Source organism: Dioscorea cayenensis, chromosome 9, assembly GCF_009730915.1.
Source record: "Dioscorea cayenensis subsp. rotundata cultivar TDr96_F1 chromosome 9, TDr96_F1_v2_PseudoChromosome.rev07_lg8_w22 25.fasta, whole genome shotgun sequence".
In the NCBI taxonomy this organism is placed as follows: domain Eukaryota; kingdom Viridiplantae; phylum Streptophyta; class Magnoliopsida; order Dioscoreales; family Dioscoreaceae; genus Dioscorea; species Dioscorea cayenensis.
The window spans coordinates 20,828,371-20,852,121 of record NC_052479.1 but is presented as its reverse complement, the minus strand read 5'-3'; positions in this window follow the sequence as shown (position 1 = coordinate 20,852,121).

Here is a 23,751-nt window from a genome sequence, read left to right as displayed (position 1 = left end):
TGACATCGAAATAAAGGATAAAAAGGGACAGAGAATGTGGTTGCAGATTATTTGTCGAGATTAGAAGATTGTGAGGGGCAAGAACTGACAAGCAAGGAAATTAATGATTTCTTCCCTGAAGAGCACTTGTACGCGGTACAGGAATTAGAATCAAAAGATGTTCCATGGTTCATAGATTTTGCGAATTATCTATCAGGACGGGTATGTTTCAACAGAAGAAGAAATTTTTCAATGACCTTAAGAACTTTTTCTGGGAAGATCCTTACCTGTTTCGTATTTGTGCAGATCAGGTGGTGCGAAGGTGCGTTTCTAGGGAGGAAGGTTGGAACATCATTACGCATTGTCACTCAGGCCAAGTGGGGGGGCATTATGCTTCAAGTCGAACTGCAGAGAAGGTTTTAGCCGCTAGGTTCTATTGGCCAACCTTATTCCAAGATGTTCATTAGTTCATTTTACGATGTGATAGTTGTCAAAGGGCTGGAAATTTATCACGAAGGGATGAAATGCCTCAAAACCCCATGCAATTTTGCGAGGTATTTGATGTTTGGGGAATTGATTTTATGGGACCATTTCCAAAGTCCAATGGAAATCAATACATTCTGGTGGTAGTTGATTATGTTTCCAAGTGGGTGGAAGCTCAAGCTCTTCCAACTAATGATGCACGAACTGTGGTGAAGTTTTTGAAGAAGCTATTCACTCGCTTTGGAACTCCAAGAATTATCATCAGTGATCGGGGAACCCATTTTTGTAATACACAACTGCCGAAAGTGTTAAAGCTCTATGGGGTTCATCATCATCTAGCTACTCCTTACCATCCTCAAATGAGTGGGCAAGTGAAGGTCACAAATAGAGAGCTCAAGAGAATATTAACCAAATCAGTGGAACAAGGGAAACGAGATTGGTCTGAAAGATTGGATGACACACTTTGGGCTCATAGAACAGTATACAAAACCCCAATAGGGACCACTCCCTACACTTTGGATGACACACTTGTGTAGATAAATAAGTCCCTTATACTTAGAGCTTTGAGGAGTATACCTTGGGTTGACTTGAGTGAGTCCACACAATTTCACAATTTCGGGTTTGTTGTCCTTTTTTATACAAGTTTTTATCTAGTGTTTTGATTTTTCATATTTAGTGTTGAAAATTCCCTCACTTGTAGAATGCTCTCTTTGTATACTTTGGTGAACCTAAGGCCAAGCACTTCCAATATTTTCTTCATTGATGCACATAACATTTTAATTTTTGCTTGAGGACAAGCAAAAGCTTAAGTGTGGGGGAGTTTAATAAGTGCTTGTGCGATATGAATGCGAAGCGTTCATTCCTTATGTTGAGCATTACTTTTCTCAGGTTTTTACACTAATATGTGTGTTTTTATGTTACTTTTATGCAGGTAGGGTTGTGAGGCCAAGTATGAAGGAAAGAAGCCAATGTGGATTACAATACACCGATTTTGGAGGAAATCTTGATAAGGTTCAAACGCAAAGACATAGGTCGACGTGAGATGCTAGAGTGTGTGCCAATCTCCTCGTATTTGAGTTGGCACATCCATTTGGAGGGGCACAAAGGCAGCCACACTCGAGCATTCCAACTCATGCACATAGAACAAGAGCTTTACCAACGTGCCTATCATTGAAGATGCAAGTGATCCACGACGTGAAGGTGTGCCCGTTTGCGTTACTCCGATGAAAGTATGGATTCGGGAAGCTATTCAGGTCGGATACTGTAGCATAGCAACTCAGCAAAACAGTAGAAAGTACTACAGCAGCACTGTTTACAGCCGGCTGAGAAAACATGAGTTTAGAGGATCCACACGGGTGTGTGGAAATTATCCATGCCTGTGTGGAAATTCCCCACGGGCGCGTGAAGCATCCACGACCATGTAGTCGCCCGATTCTAGCCCTATTTAAAAGCTGAATCAGCCCCGATTTTAGTATTCTTTTCTCCATCTTTTCCCCAACTTGAGAGAGGGCTTTGGCTAGGGTTTCGAGGGGTATTGGCCAAGGATTTGGAGAGGTTCTACGGCTCCGACATCGTTATTCCTTAGGAAGAAGGTTGGTAGGGGAGCTTCCGTGGAGGCGTATCCTATATCGAACGAGAGAATCCTTGGACGACGAGTAGAGGACTTTCCACAAGACCATCGACACGACTATCGAGGGGGTTTCTTTATGGATTCATTGCTTTTACATTCTATTTTTTTGATTCTACTTAGCTCCATGGAGAGCTAAACTCCTAGTGGGTACTCGAGTATTGTGAACCCTAGGATGTATTTGTTTCTTTGAACCTATTTATTATGCTTTCAATAAATTGATGTTTATTGTGAGTTACAACCTTGAATTCTTGATCGTATGAACATTTCCCCTAGAGTGACACTAGGGTTGAGAGTTCTTGTTGGTAACCTTGTGAGTGAGTGACACACCACGAGCGTTAGACAAAACTAGGTTGGAGAGGGTTGAGAGGGTGAGTCGAGAGGTACAGGAGCGTCCCCTTTATCCTCTGGCATGATAGATTCTACCTCTATTCCTTGAGTTCTTTGCGGTCATAATTGAGTGAATGGTCTAAGGGATGAACTTCCGTTGGGGCTTAGTTGCGTGTGCAACAGAGTGAAGCGTTGAGGTGATCTTAGTATCTAAGGCTCAACTGTGGTTAGTGACCATCCGCCTGGACCAAAGGGTTAGGTCTATTATAAGGAAGAGATTTATCACTTGGAATCCCTAGAACTCATTGCAACTCTATGCGAGTGCGAGGTGTTGAGATTGTTTGATTTCTCCTCCAGGACATGTATAGAGTTAGGCATAGTTGACCTTAGATTTGGGACTATGTAATTAAGGATTTCCACGACTCACCACTGCATTGATTAGGAAGCATAATAGAGGGTTCTTGCACTTGAAACAATTATCCTAGGTGGAGCATTATCCGGGTACCCCATCTTTATCGATTGCCTTATTCCTTTTTTTACTTTTGCTCTCTTACTTGTTGCTTTTACTGTTGAGAATTGAATCATTGTCACACTCATTATCTTTGATCTTGTACATAGCTAAGAATCGAATTAAGTATTTTTATTCCCTACTCTTTGTGGATTCGATACCTTCTCACCCAGGATTATTACTTTGACAAACCCGTGCACTTGCGGGATATATGCAAGGGGACCTTGTCAAACTGGCTGATTAGGATCTGGAGGAGGCTTTTAGAAAAAGAGAGTTCGAGGGCACCGCTCGATCAAGTTCACTGTGCAATCTTGACCCGTGAGCTTGTAAAAAATCGGTTAGGTAGGGGATTCATTTAAAAAAAAAAATTTCCATTTGAGATGAGAAGCCCATTATCTTACATTATCACATTAGCATCTTAAGCCGATAACTGAAGCTTGGCTTTCATGCGTGATAAGTGCTTGAGTAGACATATTTTTATATATGTTTTACATGCATTGAGCATCATTTTTACTGTGGTTTATGTCTCATATTGTGTATTTGGTGTTCTTTTATGCATATAGGTTGTAAATGCCTTGAAGAGTAAAAAGGAAGCAAAGATAGGCTATAAAGACACAATGTTGGGAGTTCTTGTTCAATTCAAGGACCAAGACACGAGAGCAGTTCATAAACGTGGAGATGTGTGCCAACTTCGAAGAAGATTCAAGTCAATGCACCATTTGGAAGGGCACAAAGGCAGCCACATCTTCATATTCCTTCTCTTTGTGAAAAATTCCAAGACCTCTCAAAGATACGTCGATGAAGAAAAGTTTTATAGCCTACCACATGGACGTGTGCCCGGACATGTGGCCTTAAGAGAAGAGTGTTCGGATCGCGTTTTGTGAAAAAGTACAGTAGCAATTTCACTATAGCGCGATCAGTAGCGTATTCACTCGCTCACGCCGCCGCGTGGAAAGTTCCTGCAGCTCACGCGGGCGCGTGAAAAATCCACACGGGCGCGTGAGGGCACGTGATGACGCGATCTAAGGCCTATAAATAGCCGCTTTTGCCCTATTCTTTCTTATCTTTTGTGCGGCTCTTGAGGGGTGAGACGGCTAGGGGTTTGGAGAGGAGGTCTTTGCGTGCTTTGGAGGCGCTTCGTCACCAACTTTGATCGATTCCTCCTCCGTCATAGCATAAAGGAAGCCACCGGTGAACCTAGCTTCGTAGTGGGTCCTTCAAGACGTCGAAGCTCTCCATCAAGGCCATCAGTTCATATATAAGGGGGTTTATTTCTATGGTTTTAATGTACTTTCATTCATTGATGGTGTGTTTTGTATGTTGCTCCATGGAGAGCTAAAACCCTAGAGGGTATTTGGCCTTGTGAACCCTAGGATTCTCATCTTTTGTGGATTTGCTTAGTGTTTCTATTTAATCCGAGTTTGATTAAGTTTTAATCTTGTATTCTCATTGCTTGTTTGTTTAATTAATCCTTGTGGTTGATTGGATTTGCATGATTTGTTGCCTTGGTGGGATAGAGATCTCCATTAGAGTTAGAACCTCAAGATTGAAGAGGGTTGAGAGGGTTAATCATGAGATAGTGAAGTATCCCCTTTCCCCTCCGATTGGTGTATTCTATCTCCATTCCCTAAGCTCTATGCAACCATATTTAGTGGGAGGCGTGAGATTGCCCGATTTCTCCGCCGGGACCTTGTAGGGGGTTAGGATCCTTCACGGGAATTAGGGTTGGATCAATCTTTAGGAATTGGATACACAATTTGGAATCCCTAGAGTGCTTTTATGGTCATATGTGGTGTGAGGTGTTGAGATTGAGCGATTTCTCCACCGGGACCTCGTAGGGGACTAGTATCGCTGATCTAGAGATTGACCTGATTATGTTTGGATTTCCACGACTTAACTTACTCATCATAGAAACACTTTGCTTATCCGGTACCTAATACCTGAATCCTAGGGGAGCAATGCCCGAATACCCCACTTTTATCGATTGAGATTCTTCTTCCATTTTTACCCTTGCATAGTCGCCTCCGTGTTCATCTCTTCGCACATTAGATCACCACACTATCCCATTATCATTAGGCTAGATAGCGTAGAAGAAGTTAGTACTAGTAGCCCCTGCTCCTCGTGGATTCGACTCACCCGACTAACCGGTATTTATTACTTCGACACCCGTGCACTTGCGTGTACACACACGCATATTCGGACGTGTCAAGTTTTTTTGGCGCTGCTGTCGGGAATAGGATACTACGAACGCTAAGACTTTTGTTGCTCTAGCCATTTATCCCTTTTTCATTTTATCTATTCCACACTTTCTTTTTTTCTTCCATCATTCACATCGGTTTTTATTTTGTTTTCATCCATTTCACTTTATCTTCTTCCACCGCTCTATTTTTGTTTTATTTTGTGTTACTTACTTTTTCTTCCATGGAACTTGAATGATGATTAATCCAATTTTAAACTTATATTTTCAGGTTGAAGCTCTCACTAGAAAACTTTATCAATTTGTTAATGTTCATCAACATCACAATCCATATCGCATCAACTATCATCCGAATCAAAGGAGCTACCCAAATCTCTTGTGGGATATTGATGAACAACAATGGGAAGCACCTCAAGAAGAATTTCAGATGGATGAGAAGCTTGAAGATGATGTACTTCGGTTGGAAAGAGTGTTACCGAGATTTATTGAAGCCACCGATGCTCGTTTCCAAAATATTGAGGCCACATTAAGTTGTCACGAGGTCTCCATCAAAAACATTGAACATCAATTAGGAGAGATCTTGGACATGCTTGCTAAGGAAAAAGAAGAATTTGAACAAGCAAGGCAAGTATCTCCGGGACATGATGAGGCCATGAGCAACATTGAAGAAATTGGGCAAATTGAGTACATTGGAGCGGAAAATGAAAAGAAAGAAGTTGAACATCATCTTGAGATTTTGGATTGTGAGAATGAAGATTATGCTTGTGAGCGAGGAAATTTTCAAGGGGATTTTCTAGTCTCATGTTCCTCTCAAGTTGAAAATACACAAGAAGAAGCAAACCCCAAGTTAATGGAACAAGCATCTTTCTTTGGGATTGATCAACTCTTACAATGCAAGAGAGAGGTTTTGGGAAGGGAAGAAGATGTGGGCAGGAGATTGAAACCATCCAATGACCCACCTATGCTAATCTTGGACAATTCCCAACCCAAATTGTTTCCTTGGAGGCCAAAAGTAAGATGGTTGGACTCTCCAACAAATACTTCATCCCGGCAAGTTGACTCTTGGTTTAAAGGAAGTAGCTATGCAATGTCTAGTCTGGAGGAACACACTCTTTTCAAGCCTCCATAAGGTAAGGAAGAGGTACGTCAAGCTTAGTGACGTAAAACAAGCGCTTCTTGGGAGGCAACCCAAGTTTTTAAATGTTTCCTAGTTTAGAATTTCATTTCTTCAGTAATAAATTGATGAGTGGGTGCTTTGATGATTTTTTGTTGGTGTTGAAGTTTTCATGGAAAATTTTGGTGATTTAAATTGATTTTTGTGTATGTGGCATGGTTGAGGGTGTAATTCATGTTTATAGTTGAAGAATTAGTGTTAATTTGAAGTTTGGAACCTTGCGTGGACCTGCTCGCAGAAATTTTGCAGCTCACATGGTCGTGTGGACTTTCCACACGGGTCAGTAGTCAAGATCTCACGCTGGGGTGTGGAATTTCCACACCCCCATGTGGCTTATAAGAGTATGAGGGGTCGCTTTTTCATTATCTTCACCACTTACACCCATCTTCTCCCACTTCTCCATCTTCAAGAATCTGAACTTTTTGAGCACAAAACCTAATTTTCTTCAACTCCTTGAGATTTAAAAAGTGTTTTGTCGGCATTTGCATTAAGTTTCCTTCACCAATTTGCTCCGTAAACTTCATTTTTCCCCTATCTTCTCTATGCCCTTATTTTGCCAAATCCATAGAGTTTTATTGGTTTATAAGTGTTGTTTTTCATGGAAAATCTTGTAGAGACACTTTAGAATGTATGGATCGGAAATTTTTGAAGCGTTGGAGCCCAATCATGGCTTCTGGCCATGGTTAGGCACCCACACGGCGCGCTGGGTCGGCCCACACGCCCGGCGTGGGCTGGCGCCGCTCGGTCACGCGCCTCCCGGCGCTGGCCAGCCCACGCGCCACGCGCAGGGCTGGGCCACCGCTCTGCCGCATGCCCACGCGGTCACATGCCGCCCCACGCCCGCTGCAGGCTGGCCACCGCTGGCTGGGGCCACTGGCCGCGTGGCGCCCGGCCGAGATCGACGCCCACGCGGGCGCGTGGCTTTCCCACACGCCTGCATGGAAAAAGTACCCAATAAGGCCGTAAAAAGTGCTTGGCTTGCCCTCCACGCCTGTGTGGAGCCCCTCATGACTCAAATTCATGCTTAACTCGACTTCTTTTGAAGCTTTATTTTCGGGTATGACACCAAGGACCGAAAAACTTGTTCCGAAATGCCTGAATTTCATACGGTTAACCTTGGATGAGAACATTATTTTGGCACACCGGCAACACCAGAAGATGATGTCAATGCTTCAAGCATCCCACTCATGACTCTTTAGATTTCTTTACTTTTGTTCTCATTTTTAGTTTTCTTTATTTTATCATTTAGACTGTAGTTATCTTTGTGCGAGTTTGTACTTCATTTGTTTTACTAATAAGAACTCGTATGTCTTTTCTTTTTGTTGAGCTTCACTAAACCCCTTATATACGTGCAGATGGCCTTGAGAGTGATGTTGATGGTGTTTTAGTCATAGACATGATCATGTGCGTTGTCCCATGGTTGTGTGAGCTTCACAACCTATACAACACGCCCTTGAGTTGGACTTCACCAAACGTTTAATGACGAATTCAGGGGAGTATTGTTTTAATTGAATTCCCGCACACATTATGCTTCTATTGATGCTATTTTTATTGTGCTTACATGTGTACATTGAGGACAATGTACATCTTAAGTGTGGGGGAGGGTTCACCTTATACATGACTTTTACTTGTGTTTTCATGAGCATGCTCTTGTTGCCAATGAAGGTTCACCTTAGGGTTAAGAGTTTAATTCTTAGTTTTTGGAGGTTATAAACATGGATTTTATCATGCTCTAGTTTTCATCCAATTTTATTGAATATTTTTCTCCGATTGCCCTTTGTGCACCTTTCTCGCTCATTAGACCTATGAAGACTCTAGTTCATTATGTTTGGGACTTTAGTGTGCTAGTTTTTATTTGAAAAAGAAAAAAATAAAAAAATAAAAAAATAAAAAAATAAAAAAAAATAAAAAAAGAAATGGAAATTGTTTGTTGTTTGTACATAGGGGGTGAAAAGAGCTACCACTCATGATGTATGTAGCTACTCTCATAAGTCGGATACTTGTTATGCCCTAATGAGAGAAAGAGCTATCTCATGGGATGTGTGAAAGCTACCACCCTTGGTAGAAAGAGCTACCATCTCGAAAGTGTGAAAGCCACCCGGGAGGCATCTTGGGAAAGGGCTACCTTAGAGGATTGTGTGAAGCTACTACCTATTCTTTTTGTTCATAAATAAGTCCCGTTTTAATAAGAACTTGGTAGTGGACATAGTGTTGACATGAGTTGAGTTTTTCACACACACACGCATTCGGATTTTATCATATTCATTTTTGATTGGATTGTTTGCTAGAGCATTGATTGCTTTGTCTAGTGTTTGATTCTCTCCATGACTGTAGAATTTTATTCTTGTACTCATTTGGTGAACCTAAGGCCAAGCACTTCTCTTTTCTTTCTATAGGTATAATGTTTAATTTTGCTTGAGGACAAGCAAAGACTTAAGTGTGGGTGAGTTTGATAAGTGCTTGAGTAGACATATTTTTATATATGTTTTACATGCATTGAGCATCATTTTTACTATGGTTTATGTCTCATATTGTGTATTTGGTGTTCTTTTATGCATATAGGTTGTAAATGCCTTGAAAAGTAAAAGGGAAGCAAAGATAGGCTATAAAGACACAATGTTGGGAGTTCTTGTTCAATTCAAGGACCAAGACACGAGAGCAGTTCATAAACGTGGAGATGTGTGCCAACTTCCAAGAAGATTCAAGTCAATTCACCATTTGGAAGGGCACAAAGGCAGCCACATCTTCATATTCCTTCTCTTTGTGAAAAATTCCAAGACCTCTCAAAGATACGTCGATGAAGAATAGTTTTATAGCCTACCTCATGGACGTGTGCCCGGACATGTGGCCTTAAGAGAAGAGTGTTCGGATCGCGTTTTGTGAAAAGTAATGTAGCAATTTCACTATAGCAGCATCGTAGCAGTACATCATCGCTCACGCCACGTGGAAATTCCGCGCACCGCGTGAAATTCTCTGCGACCACGCGGGCGCGTGGAAAATCCACACGCGCGTGAGGGCACGTGATGACGCGATCTAAGGCCTATAAATAGCCGCTTTTGCCCTATTCTTTCTTATCTTTTGTGCGGCTCTTGAGGGGTGAGACGGCTACGGTTTTGGAGAGGAGGTCTTTGCGGCTTTGGAGGCGCCGTCACCAACTTTGATCGATTCCTCCTCCGTCATAGCATAAAGGAAGCCACCGTGAACCTAGCTTCGGAGTGGGTCCTTCAAGACGTCGAAGCTCTCCATCAAGGCCATCGCCTCATATATAAGGGGGTTTATTTCTATGGTTTTAATGTACTTTCATTCATTGATGGTGTGTTTTGTTTGTTGCTCCATGGAGAGCTAAAAACCCTAGAGGGTATTTGGGCTTGTGAACCCTAGGATTCTCATCTTTTGTGGATTTGCTTAGTGTTTCTATTTAATCCGAGTTTGATTAAGTTTTTAATCTTGTATTCTCATTGCTTGTTTGTTTAATTAATCCTTGTGGTTGATTGGATTTGCATGATTTGTTGCCTTGGTGGGAGAGAGATCTCCATTAGAGTTAGAACCTCAAGATTGAAGAGGGTTGAGAGGGTTAATCATGAGATAGTGAAGTATCCCCTTTCCCTCCGATTGGTGTATTCTATCTCCATTCCCTAAGCTCTATGCAACCATATTTGGTGGGAGGCGTGAGATTGCCCGATTTCTCCGCCTGGACCTTGTAGGGGGTTAGGATCCTTCGCCGGGAATTAGGGTTGGATCAATCTTTAGGAATTGGATACACAATTTGGAATCCCTAGAGTGCTTTGTGGTCATATGTGGTGTGAGGTGTTGAGATTGAGCGATTTCTCCACCGGGACCTCGTAGGGGGACTAGTATCGGTGATCTAGAGATAGACCCGATTATGTTTGGATTTCCACGACTTAACTTACTCATCATAGAAACACTTTGGCTTATCCGGTACCTAATACCTGAATCCTAGGGGAGCAATGCCCGAATACCCCACTTTTACTGATTGAGATTCTTCTTCCATTTTACCCTTGCATAGTCGTCTCCGGTGTTCATCTCTTCGCACATTAGATCACCACACTATCCCATTATCATTAGGCTAGATAGCAGAGAAGAAGTTAGTACTAGTAGCCCTGTTCCCTGTGGATTCGACTACCCGACTCACCGGGTATTTATTACTTCGACACCCATGCACTTGCGGTACACACACGCATATTCGGACGTGTCAATGCGTTTAGTCCAAGAGATGGGAAATTTGTTTAAGAACCCGGTGATATTAGTGGCTAGCTTTAGTGGTCTTCTTCAACTTTTAACAAGAATAGCTTTTCTTTCTTTGGTGCTTTATATAAGTAGTAGTTGATCCTTGAAAAGAGTCAAGGTACCGGCTTGATGCCATATCCGCTTTTAGTGTTGACTCAGCATAAGAAGAAGTAAGTAGTTCGACTAGCAGTTCTCTCTTTCTTGATATCCTCCCTCCAATTACTAAAATTGATGAAAAGCGAAAGTCTGATTACCTGTTATTCTAGTAGCAAGGCTTGGTCTTCTGTGAGTGAAATGACTGCTAGAGTTTTCGGTGCCAGATCATCGGCCACCATGGCACTCTTAAGAACCTCGAAGAGAGTGGGTTTTTTATTTCATGATCAGCTCGAGGAGCAGTGATTTTCTAAAGATGCTCGAGCATCTTGTATTATTTGCCAGGCTCAAAACACATTGGGAGGGATCCTCCTTTGGTTGCTCCTCATCCAAGGAGTAATGCACATGTAAAGGGAGAGTATTCAGAAAAGCATCCAATCAGCAGCTGGACTGGGGAATAGATACAAGAATAATTATGGGGTTCCCATCTTTCACGATTGGCTCTGCTTTTCTCGAATGCATGTATGAAACCTATAAACTCGCCTTAACTTATACTTTATTGGTCTTAGTCAAGCTCGGGCTGAGTTTAATATCTCTGCTTCTTTCATCCCTCCCAGAGAAAATGCCTCCCCTGGCGGCTTTATAGGTGTGTCAGCCATTCGGCTCTAATTTTCTATTTTGTAAGACCACTTTACTTTAGTCTGCTAAATTATATCATATGGCCAAGGTTGTAACCAAACCAAGAGCTAGCTTCTATCTGTTCTTCGCCTGAACATACATCTAGAAGAAGCTACCTTCTATCTGGCCTCTGTACCAGTTGTGGAGTGGCTTGCAACTTTCAATCAGAAAAGGAAGATTGAGCAAGACAAGGGAGAAAGAAGTTGTACACTCTTCTCTTCTCTGGTAACCCACCGCCGGTCATACAGAGCGCGGAGCCCACGACCGCATATGTAGAAGGAAGAGTAATTCCTGATTTTGAGAAAGTTGCAAAGGGGGATGGATGCACGCAAAGACCCTCTCATAAAGAATAGGTCTCTTATGATCAAGGTTCGCCAAGACTTTAAACCCTGCACCTCCTACCCGTGCCAATGTTGAAAATCTGGCAACTGGATAAGCCATCAGGATTGCCATCAATCCAAATGAAATGGATGGTGGGAATGAAAAAGGTTCCAAATTGACACGGGAGAGAAATCCTTAGTCAACTGCCTGACTCTGAAGCGCTTGGCAAACTCGGCTGAGCCAGTCCTAGATATTAGAGAGTTCTGATAAGAAATCATCACTCCTCATCTTTTCAGACCAGTCTTATACAGGCCAGCTACGCGTTCATCGGCTATGACGACGTCATAACCTAAAACTACATATTGAGTGAAAATAACACCTGTTCTGCACACAAGGAGATGGTGTGACAGAGCGAACAGTGGCCAACTGATGAGAGCCTTTTCTTTACATTACAAAAGGAACATCAAATATGTTACATGCTTGATAAGTGTCTAAATGTAGATGTTTACATGTATATATCGTATTTACTTTGCATGTATTTTGTGAGGTTTGATGCCCGTTCTGTGCTTAATCGTCTATTATTTCCTTTATAGGGCATAAGGAAGCCATGGAGAGCAAGAAGATATCATTTGGGTGAAAAGAGAAGAAAACAGGAATATCATACTACCCCCATACTACCCAGTATGGGGGCCGTATGCACTGTAGCAGTGGATTGTTTTGGAGTGTCTGCCCAGATTTCCATACTACCCAATATGGGGGCCATATACACCCCGTATGGATCACGAATCTAGGGTTTTTGGGTGCTATATGACCCCCATACGACCCCCATGTGACTAGTATGCCTCGGGGGATATAAATACCAACTTTTAGTGTACAAAAAGGGGAATTTTGGCTGGACCTTTTCTTGGCCAAATTTTTGGAGATCACTTGGGAGATTTTGGGTGACCTTGGGAAGGATAATAAGGGGAAGGAAGCTAGAAGATCATTCAAGCCCAAGGTCCAAGACACTTAAGGCAAGAAGGCAACATCATTCAAGGGAAGATTTACCACGATTTGAAGGAAGGAGACCCACGGCTAGAGGAAGCGTCATTTGGCACTCCTTTGGCGGGGAACCCATCATTCGGCACATTCTTCACCTCCTCCTTCACCATTTCATCTAGGGAGTGTCATTTATGCTTTTGTTTCATGTTTTGCTTGTTTGTATTGCTTGTTGTGGAATGATGACACACTAGACCCCCAAGGCCACCAGGTGTTGGTGAACCTTGGTGGGTTTTATCATGTATGTTGGATGATAACTTGTTAATTCCATGCTTGGGTAATTTTGAGATTTAATCCATTGTTTTCATGATAAGTGCTACACTAAGGAGAAATCCGTAGCTCTTTTATAAATGATGCATGTAGACGTAACTTGCTCGCATGTATTAGGTCATGAATGGATTAAAAGGGGATGCTTGTATCATCACGCCGAGAAATCGGGTGTTTGGTAGCCCTCCATGTAGTTTTAATCCGAAGAAGAGTAGGTTTAATCCTAAGTGAGATTTCCTCGTACTCAATGGAATCGTAGGAATGTAGATTTGGAAGAAATTCCTATCTATGTTCGTATGGGATTAGGGTTCAATCGCCGAGAAATTGGGGTTGTTCTAATCTTGGAATCTCATGGTCCATTTTACCCTTGCATCTTTAGATCATCATCCATGTTGCACGATAACCCCTCAAGGGGATCCTCATCCATAGGCCTTTACATCTCATTGATTTTCTTGCTTGCTTATTGCTTGTTCTCTCTAATTTGGTCATAATCTTGTTTTAGCTTTAATTACATTTATTAGAGTAAAAATCCATCACTTGAGATCTTAGGCTAGATAATAGCTCGAGAAAGAGTAATAGGAGATCCTTAGCCCCGTGGAATACGATCCTCGTGTCTTCACGCGATGTATTACTTGAGCGATCCCCAGACACTTGCGGTGAAGCAATCAATGCTAATGTAGAATTAACCACAGAAGAGTTAAAACTCCTATCAAACAAAGTTTGTAAGACCTCAAATAGAAATAATAGGGGCCACCTCTCAGTGGCTACCTTAATGTCAAAAGAAAAGCAAACCTTACCACCAACTAGTGAATCTAACGGTTTGGTTTGGTCAAAGGTTGTCTTATCAATCTTCTTGGCAAGACAAATAACTGTAGCCAATGACAATAAAGACAGATACACCTTGACCAATAGATCCAAACGTTCATTCTTTTTATAGATGTCCAATCTATGAAAAGGAGGGATGATTCGAGGATACCCTGCACTCTAGTTAGTGATACTCGGGACAGCAACAAGTCGGGTTTGAAGGGAACTCCTCCATAGGCCTTCAAGGCAAGAGGCGCACTCGCTTTAAATACAAAGCTACATTCAACCACCCAAACCTCTTTCCTAACTTGTAGACTAATCGTGAAAAGAGGTAGGCACTAATACAAAGCTCCTTTGTCAGACCATCACTGACCAAGAGAAGCACCTTATTTAATTATTTTTTCTTAATTAAGTAGCCTCCCAAGATCCGAGAGTCTTCTAAGACACTCGCCACCGAAAGGTGACACTTTCAACAGAGAAGGGAAGAGTCTTTTCATGGTTTTGGTATGTTAAAGCATCCAGTGGGTAATTGGACCCATGATAAGACAATGTGGAGGCTTCCGCCACCCCCTATTCCTACTCGATCAAAGAGATTCTATCCTCCCCGTAAGAGTGCATACCAGCAAGGACTCACCCACATGACCTTCTAAATGGAGACCATAGGATGGCACTAATGTTGTCATCCATCTGCCCTTCGTTATTGGACTAATAACATCCAAGTAAGGAAGGGGAGGTTCGAAGCACTATATCGGTAAGTTGTAGACCTGGGATCCCATTCCTCAACGAACCCACAACTACCATCCAAAGATACCCGCCTCTTTCGAATGTCGGCACATTAGATGATCCAAAGACGATCGGTGACACTCAAATCACTCGGGTTGAGCCCTTTGTCGAAATGGCTCTTCCATGATGTTCTAAAAGTCAAGTATATTTCATGAAGTTTGTGAAGGAATTCTTTTTTCGGGAGCACACGATTATTATGACTTATGGGTGTTCAAATTTCTTCCTCACACTTTCTAACATAAAGAGAGTCAAATTTGTTTCTCACACTTTCGCCGGTCTTTGTTGTCTTCTTTGTTGATTCCTCTTCCCTTTTTTTCTCGGGCAGATTGCGAATCGGAGGTGCACAGGTTAGATGAGAGTATATAAATTTAATAATAAACATTAGCATTTTTTTAGCAAGATTCCTTCAGGGGAAACAGAAAAAATTAGCGCCAACATGAAAAGGATGACATCGCTCAAAAATAGCTAAAAGCTCTAGTTTTGTTATCTCGTACCCGACTTTGAGAGGATCAAGAAATTTATCTTCTTTGAACATCTCAAAAATTTCATCCCATGAAGAAAGGGAAACCACAGATTTCTCATTTTTGCCTTGAATAGCATGAAGGCATTCCAGTGAACATATTGTCTTTGGTTGGTTGAAAATTTTTCTAGGAAAAAAATGCCACCATATCGAACCTCCTATTACTAATACTAAAGTGAGTACGAGTAAAAAGCTAAAATCAGTGACATAAGCTTGATTAGTTTCTTCGCTCAACCAGAAATCCCATATTCTTGAACTTTGACGGAAGCTGTCTGCCAATCGCACCATTACCCTTTCTTGAGACCTGAGTAGTTTAGCACGATATCCTCGAGCAGGATCGACCGCATCTGCTATTTGTTTTTGACGGGTATCTTTGTGATCTCAGGCTTTAATGTTTTCCAGGCCAAAGCTGCAGATTTTTCCCCTTTTTGATTTTTGAAATCTCGAGATTCTTTATAAAAAAATTATATAATTGTATAAATGGATTTTGCCAATGCAATATAAGTTGACTTCCCTTTTCTCAAAGTTGTTTTTTCTATTCACATCCTAGACAATTTAATTAATTAAAAAAAGGGTTTTGATCGTCTCGCAAACCGCCAAGAGACCGGGTTTACTCTCTACTATATATAATGAAATTAAATCTCTCTGGGGTGTCCAGAAGAAGAGGATAATAGATTTTGAAGCACCGATCACGACTAAATCTCTTGGGGTCTATCAGCGAAAAAAAACTTGATTTTTTTAGTCTGAAAGTCGAGTTTCGAGATGTAATCTAAAAAGGTAGGGGAGGTTCAATGACGTACTTTCTACCAACGACTCGGCCGCACTCAACCCTATACGAGTGACATACTGCAATAACTTTAAATAAGCTAGGAAGTTCAATCCCTCCCGAATAAGGTCTCACTAGAGATCTGAAAGGGAGGATCAGAAAGCGCGAGGACAAGGAAATAATTTTTTTTTACTAAGACAAGACGCCACATTGACAATATCGGGAATTAGAGTTTTCATAGATTTGGTGTTCCGGCCAAACCAACCCACAGAAAGACGACCTTTCTGAGATATACGGTTTTTGCCAGAAAGGTACGAAGTTGGACTAATTTGTTTGGAAAAGAAAGGAAGATGCTTTGTTGGAAAGATTCGGCCATTGGCTTTACGCTTTTTGAATCAATTCAATGGTAGGGTAGGACAGCCGGAGGGGACCCCGGTGGTTAGAGTAACTCGCCGAGAAGGTGAGCGAGGTTCCTACTTTTGTGAACTGACAGGTATGCTTAAACAAAGTAGGAGAGGGCACGTGGAGGCCAGCAGAGCGAAAGCAAAACAAGCTCTTAGTGGTGGGGTGCCTTCCTTCCTGGTCCCACTTTAGTCTTTTTCATCGACATAGTGTCTATATCAATGGATCTTGCAAAAGCACAAGCGAAGGACCTTAGTCAGCATAAGTCAAGTAGTATATATAACAAGTTTTTGGTTAAACGAGCGGAGTTTCCACTCGAGAAGGAAGTAATAATATAGACCTTTAGCAGAGAGCTAGGAAGGGGAGCCAAAGAAAAGAGAGGGAAGGGGCAAATCCGAGCAAGTCATATATTGTGGTTCAAGGAGGTATTCTGCATTCGGCTCATCCCATGCTAATGATTCTGACCTTGGAAATTAGGAAGCGGTAAAGGTCCCTATCATCCTGCGTACCAAGATCCGTGGACATGGAACGAGAGTTCAAAGGCTTTTTTCTTTGCAGCTGAATTTGACTTTCATTGATATTGTATGCGCTCGGCGGACAGTCTGACCTCACATCATAGCTTTCGTTGCTCTTTCCCTTTCTCTTCCGTAGGAGAGCTTTATTTTATCCCATCGTCTTCTTTTTGGGAGTCATTATTCGGCCACGTCTATGGATTGGAAAGTACTAGTACCATGTAAGCGGCTTAGAAAGTCTGTCTTTCTTCTCTTAGACCTGGACCTTGGCTTATATCTTTGGCTTATGAAGGCTTTACGAGCCCCCCTATAAAGCGAGTTTCACTAGCACTTGAGCTAGTAGCCGCAGCTTTGTCTCGAGCTCAAGCCCATTGTCTTTTTTATCCTGCTGGTCATTCTTTTGATGAGTCAAGGGGGTTTTCAAAAAAAAAGAAATTTTTGCCTTATTTACTAGCTTTCCAAAAACATGACAGTAAAGTCAAAAAACTCTTAAGCGGCCTGAGACTTGACCTTAAACTCTCGTTCCTGGGTTATAGTACTCTAAAACAACCAGGTCGCTGATGAACACCATATGACATATCAAGACTTTGTTTCTCCATTTCCTACATTGATTGAGCCTGTCCTAAATGATAACCAGCCTGCTCAAAGAAAGAGCGAGAGAAAGAATTATTATGTTGCAGGCGATGAAATTAGTGGATCTTTTAGCTCCTTATCATCGTGGGGGAAAAATCGGCCTATTTTGGGGAGCTGGGGTGGGTAATACAATCCTCATCATGGAATTGATCAACAACATTGCCAAAGCTCATGGGGGTGTATCTGTATTTGTTGGAGTAGGTGAATGTACTCGTGAAGGAAATGATCTCTACATGGAAATGAAAGAATATGGAGTGATTAATGAAAAAAAAATATTGCAGAATCAAAAGTGGCTCTAGTCTATGGTTAAATGAATAAACCACTAGGAGCTCGTATGATAGTTGGTTTGACTGCCCTAACCATGGCGAAATATTTCTGGGATGTTAATGAACAAGACAAGACGTGCTTCTATTCATCGACAATATTTTTCCTTTCGTCCAAGTAGGATCAGAAGTATCGAAGAGCAGAGACAATCGGCAAAGATGGGAACTCCATAATTATTCTTGTATCTATTCCCCAGTCTGGCTGCTGATTGGATGCTTTTCTTAATGCTCTCCCTTTACAGGTGCATTACTCCTCCGATGAGGAACCACCAAATGAGGATCCGTCCCAATGGGTTTTGAGCCTGGCAAAGATTACAAGATGCTCGAGCATCTTTAGAAAATCACTGCTCCTCGAGCTGATCATGAAATAAAAAACCGGTTCTCTTTGAGGTTCTTAAGAGTGCCATGGTGGCCGATGATCTGGCACCTGAAACTCTAGCAATCTTCGACCAACACAAAAGATGAGACTTTACCACCGTGGAGCGGTTTTTTGCTAAAAGATGAGTGGGAAACAAAGTAAGATGTCGGAAAAGCAAAATATACGAGATCACAAACGTAGATTGCTCACGGCTAAATATGAATTGAGACGAAAGTTTTATAAAGGCTTTTGTAAAGATCCTAATCTTCTGTCTAACATGCAGGACAAACATCGTTATAAGTTGTCCAAGTTGCCAAGAAATAGTTCCTTTGCACGAGTAAGAAACCGATGTATTTCCAAGGGTCGCCCTCATTCTGTAGTGGAGTTCTTTCACATTTCTCGTATCATTTTTCACGGATTAGCATCTCGAGGTCCTTTGATGGGAATAAAGAAGTCGTCTTGGTAGCAACCACCAAACTAATAGAACAAAGGTTAGTTAGCCCTGTAGCTGGTCCACAAGCAAGGGTTGTAGGTCCATTACTGTCCGGATAAGGACCTAATGGAGTCATCCCAACTCTCGGATCGGAGATGCTAACGGGGCAGGTATCGAAGTGGGGGACCTCTTCGCCGCACCTGTCCTCCAAGACATAGACTACATACAGGGTAGTACTGTTGGGAAGATAGAAGATTACCTAGTGGATAACATCTAAAGTAACGAATGTCACTCCCGAGGGATCGACAAAACAACATATCAAATCTGAACTTTACTTTTCATGCCTTTAATTCAGGGGCAGAATCCCTTTTACCTTTCTATGTTTGCGGTCCTCACCTCTCTTTCGAATTCCTTAGGTAGCGGATATCCTGGCAAAATTCTTCTTTTTATTGAAATCATTCTTCCTTCCTCATTGTGCTTTACATTTTGGACACTCATCTAAGTACTGGTATCCCAGCTATCTAGGGTTCTCATCCTCTCAGTTAGGCTCTTTTTCCATCTTGCGTTGGATGCTATTTACCCTCCCCATCCCAGAACTTGTATCTATCGGCAAAAGAGCCTAACTGATGGAGTCTTTGGAATGAGAATACTATCTATCCGTCTTTCTCATTATCATTAGCTTCAGCTTGTTCCTGTTCATTTCTATAAAAAATGAGATGGACTTGACTTACAACGAGTGAAAATAGCACACGTCTAACTAAATGAAAAGATGCGTAAGCGCTTTTACTTCCTTAATCAGGCCCCTTTACGAATTGGAGAGTGGGGCGCAGATCGGTCCACTCACTCAAGCCCTGCTCCTAGCTCTATTATCTATCCCCTACCTTTATTAAAGTTCACAAGAGTCTAGGCCCTTTCAATCTACGGTTTTTATCTAGCCCTCTAGGTCTCAAAAGTGCTTTCCAGGCGGACTCTTGATCTCGGGTTGCTTTGCGAGTAGAATATTCTTAGTCATCGCAAGTCTATCTTCATTTTCCTTTCCTTCTCATGCTAGTGAGTGATTTGGATTCATTCTTTATATGTAGTATAGACAATCTAACCCTTCTCTCAAACCATGTTGGAATTTCACATAGAGCCCTAACCTTAGCCATACATAAAGCACCAACAAGATCAGTAAGAAGCTCAAGCGGTAAAAAGGCCCGCACAGAATAGGGAGATGCCCAGTTTTTCAGACATCATGTTTTGGTCCCCTGTCTCGGCTACGAGCTTAGGATTTCAGTCTTCAGCTATAAGAGCATTAGAAGCTGGATAAGAAGCAGAATAGGATAGAGAAAATCATACGGAAATGAGAACACCCACTACTATCTTTCTTGATAGAGTATCCTTCTTATGCATCTATGGACTTTGTAAGATGTGAAAAATCTATCTCGTACATATCTTACCGAGTCACCTACGACAAGAAGCATGCCTATTAAAAGCTCAAGCCAATATGTATCTTTACCATCCAGCGGAAGTCACTCTTTCTTTTGCTACAGCTAATATGAGTGTCCCTGTTGGAGTGGTTTTAGACTAAAAAAATGACTCCGTTTATCACCGCAACACTAAAAACTGCTCAAAATCACCCAGAATCCTCTGTCAAGTGCTGTGGAAGGCCTCCAGTCTATATCTCTATCTTAAAGTCCCCACTTTGGACATGTGTAGAAGTGTTGTAGAGTGGTGAATTTCATTTCCAAATCATCCATTCACTTCCAACAGGCCTCCAAATGCGGGGAAAGTGCCATCATGTAGGACAGTCAGTCCTCCGAAAGTGGTACAGTGCTTCTAAATAAATAAAGTCCAATTAGTTAAACAAAAAAAAATCCTATCTTCCTCCTATGATTGAACCTCTCTCATCCTCTTCAAGAAAACCTACCTTAGATTCTTCCTCTTAGTAGTTTGATAAGTGCTTGTGCGATATGATTGCAAAGCGTTCATTCCTTATGTTGAGCATTACTTTTCACAGGTTTTCACACTAATATGTGTGTTTTTATGTTACTTTCGTGTAGGTAGGGTTGTGAGGCCAAGTATGAAGGAAAGAAGCCAATATGGATTACAATGCACCGATGTTGGAGGAAATCTTGCTAAGGTTAAACGCGAAGACATAGGTCGAGGTGAGATGCTAGAGTGTGTGCCAACCTCCTCGTATTCGAGTTTGGCACATCCATTTGGAGGGGCACAAAGGTAGTCACACTCGAGCATTCCGACTTATGCACATAGAACAAGAGCTCCACTAATGTACCTATCATTGAAGAAGCAAGTGATACACGACGTGAACGTGTGCCTGTTTGCATTACTCCGATGAAAATATGGATTTGGGAAGCTATTCAGGCGTATACTGTAGCAGAGCACTGTAGCAACATGGTAGCAAGTACTGTAAGAGCACTGTTCATACCGGCTGAGAAAACAAGAGTTCAGAGAATCTACACAGGCGTGTGGAAATTATCCACGCCAGTGTGGAAATTCTGCACGGGCGCGTGAAGCATCCACGCCGTGTAGTGGCCCGATTCCAGCCTTATTTAAAGCCGAATCAGCCCCGATTTTACTATTTTTTTCTCCATCTTTTCCCTAACTTGTGAGAGAGCTTTGGCTAGGGCTTTGAGGGGTATTGACCAAGGTTCTGGAGAGGTTCTACAGCTCTAACATCATCATTCCTTAGGAAGAAGGTTGGTAGGGGAGCTTCCGTCGAGGCGTATCCTATACCGGACGAGAGAATCCTTGGACGACGAGTAGAGGACTTTCCACAAGGCCATCGATACGACTATCGAAGGGTTTTTTTTTATGGATTCATTGCTTTTACATTCTATTTCTTTGATTGTACTTAGCTCCATGGAGAGCTAAACCCCTAGTGGGTACTTGGGTATTGTGAACCCTAGGATGTATTTGTTTCATTAAATCTCTTTATTATGCTTTTGATTAATTGATGTTTATTGTGAGTTCAAACCTTGAATGCTTGATTGTATGAACATTTCCCCTAGAGCGACACTAGGGTTGAGAGTTCTCGTTGGTAACCTTGTGAGTGAGTGACACACCACGAGTGTTAGACAAAGCTAGGTTGGAGAGAGTTGAGAGGGTGAGTCGAGAGGTACAGGAGTGTCCCCTTTCTCCTCCGACGTGATAGATTTTATCTCTGGTCCTCGAGTTCTTTGCGGCCATAATAGAGTGAATGGTCTAAGGGATGAACTTCCGCTGGGGCTTAGTTGCGCGTGCAACAAAGTGAAGCGTTGAGGTGATCTTAGTATCTATGGCTCAATTATGGTTAGGGACCTTCCACCTGGACCAAAGGGTTAGGTCTATAATTAGGAAGAGATTTATCACTTGGAATCCCTAGTGCTTATTGCAACTCTATGCGAGTGCGAGGTGTTGAGATTGTTCGATTTCTCCTCTGGGACATGTATAGAGTTAGGCATAGTTGACCTTAGATTTGGGACTATGTAATTATGGATTTTCATGACTCACCATTGCATTGATTAGGAAGTATAATAGAGGGTTCTTGCACTTGAAACTATTATCCTATGCAGAGCATTAGCCGAGTACCCCATCTTTACCGATTGCCTTACCCCCTTTCTTTACTTTTGCTCTCTTACTTGTTGTTTTTATTGTTGAGAATTGAATCATTGTCACACTTATCATCATTGATCTTTCACATAGCTATGCATCAAATTAAGTATTTTTATTCCCTATTCCCTCTGGATTCGATACCCGCTCACCTGGGATTATTACTTCGACAAACCCGTGCACTTGTGGGATATACGCAAGGGGACCTTGTCAAGTTTTTGGTGCCATTGCCGGGGAGTAGGCGTTTAGAGATACTTTGCACTTTGTTTTCTTAGCTATTTCACCATATATTCTATTTCATATCTTCTTATTCTATCCTTGTCAAGTTTTTGGTGCCGTTGCCGAGGAGTAGGCGTTTAGAGATACTTTGCACTTTGTTTTCTTAGCTATTTCACCATATATTCTATTTCATATCTTCTTATTCTTTCATTGTTCTGATGTTTCCTTATTCTTTTTATTGTAGAAAATGATTAACATGTTTGAGTCATTTGACACTATCATGAGAATGGTTGAACACGTGGAGCAGGAAGTTCAAACAATTGCATCACACGATATGTCATATTATTCTCACCATGAGCAGTGTACAACTCAACAACAAGTAGAAGAATCAGTTGAAGAGTACATCACCAGTATTCAAGGGCAAAACTGTGAATTAGATAATGTGGTAAAACAGTTTGAGGAATCCACGTCGGTGTCAATGAGCGACCAGTTGGAGGAAAGTTTAGAAAGAATCCTTACTCAGTTTGATTCTTCCTATCAAGATCAAAGGCAGGAACTCTTTTCAGCTTGGAGTTGCTATTTCAAAAGTGGAACTATGTGGAATGGGATACGTTTGATATCCATTGCGATTGTAAAAGAAATAGATACCCAGTTAGAAGGGGAGGAGAATAACCGTGAACATAAGGTGAAAGATTTCGAGGAGATTGATAAATTGAAGGAGGGCGCTTTTACGCCCATCAATTCTTGAACCACCAGTAACTTGAGCTGAAAAACTCTTCCAACACATTTGGAATATGCATTCTTAATGGAGGACTCTAAACTCCCCTGTGATTGTAGCTTCAAAACTTATCTCAGGAGCGTAAGGATAAGCTTGTTAGCATGTTGAAAAAACACAAATCAGCTATTGCATGGAAGATCTCTGACAATAGGGGTATAAACCCATCATTCTGCACTCATAAAATCCTAATGGAGGATGACTACAAATTTGTTATTCAACCTCAGTGAAGATTGAACCTGAATATGAAGGAAGTTGTTAAGGTAGAGGTAATAAAAATTTTTGGATGCAGAATCATCTATCCCATATCGATGCATAAGTGGGTGAGCCCGACCCAAGTTGTCCCGAAAAAAAGGAGGAATGACAGTAGTGAAGAATGAAAAGAATGAGTTAATCCCCACTAGGACAGTTACTGGTTGGCGAGTTTGCATTGACTATAGAAGACCGAATGATGTCACTTGGAAAGATCACTTTCCTTTGCCATTTATTGACCAAATGTTGGAACGACTAGCGTGGCATCATTTCTACTGTTTCCTCGATGGCATGTCGAGATACTTTCAAATCCCAATAGCTCCAGAAGATTAGTAGAAAACCACATTTACTTGCCCTTATGGTACTTTTGCTTATAGAAGAATGCCTTTCGGGTTGTGTAATGCTCCTGCAACATTCCAGCGCTGCATGATGGCCAT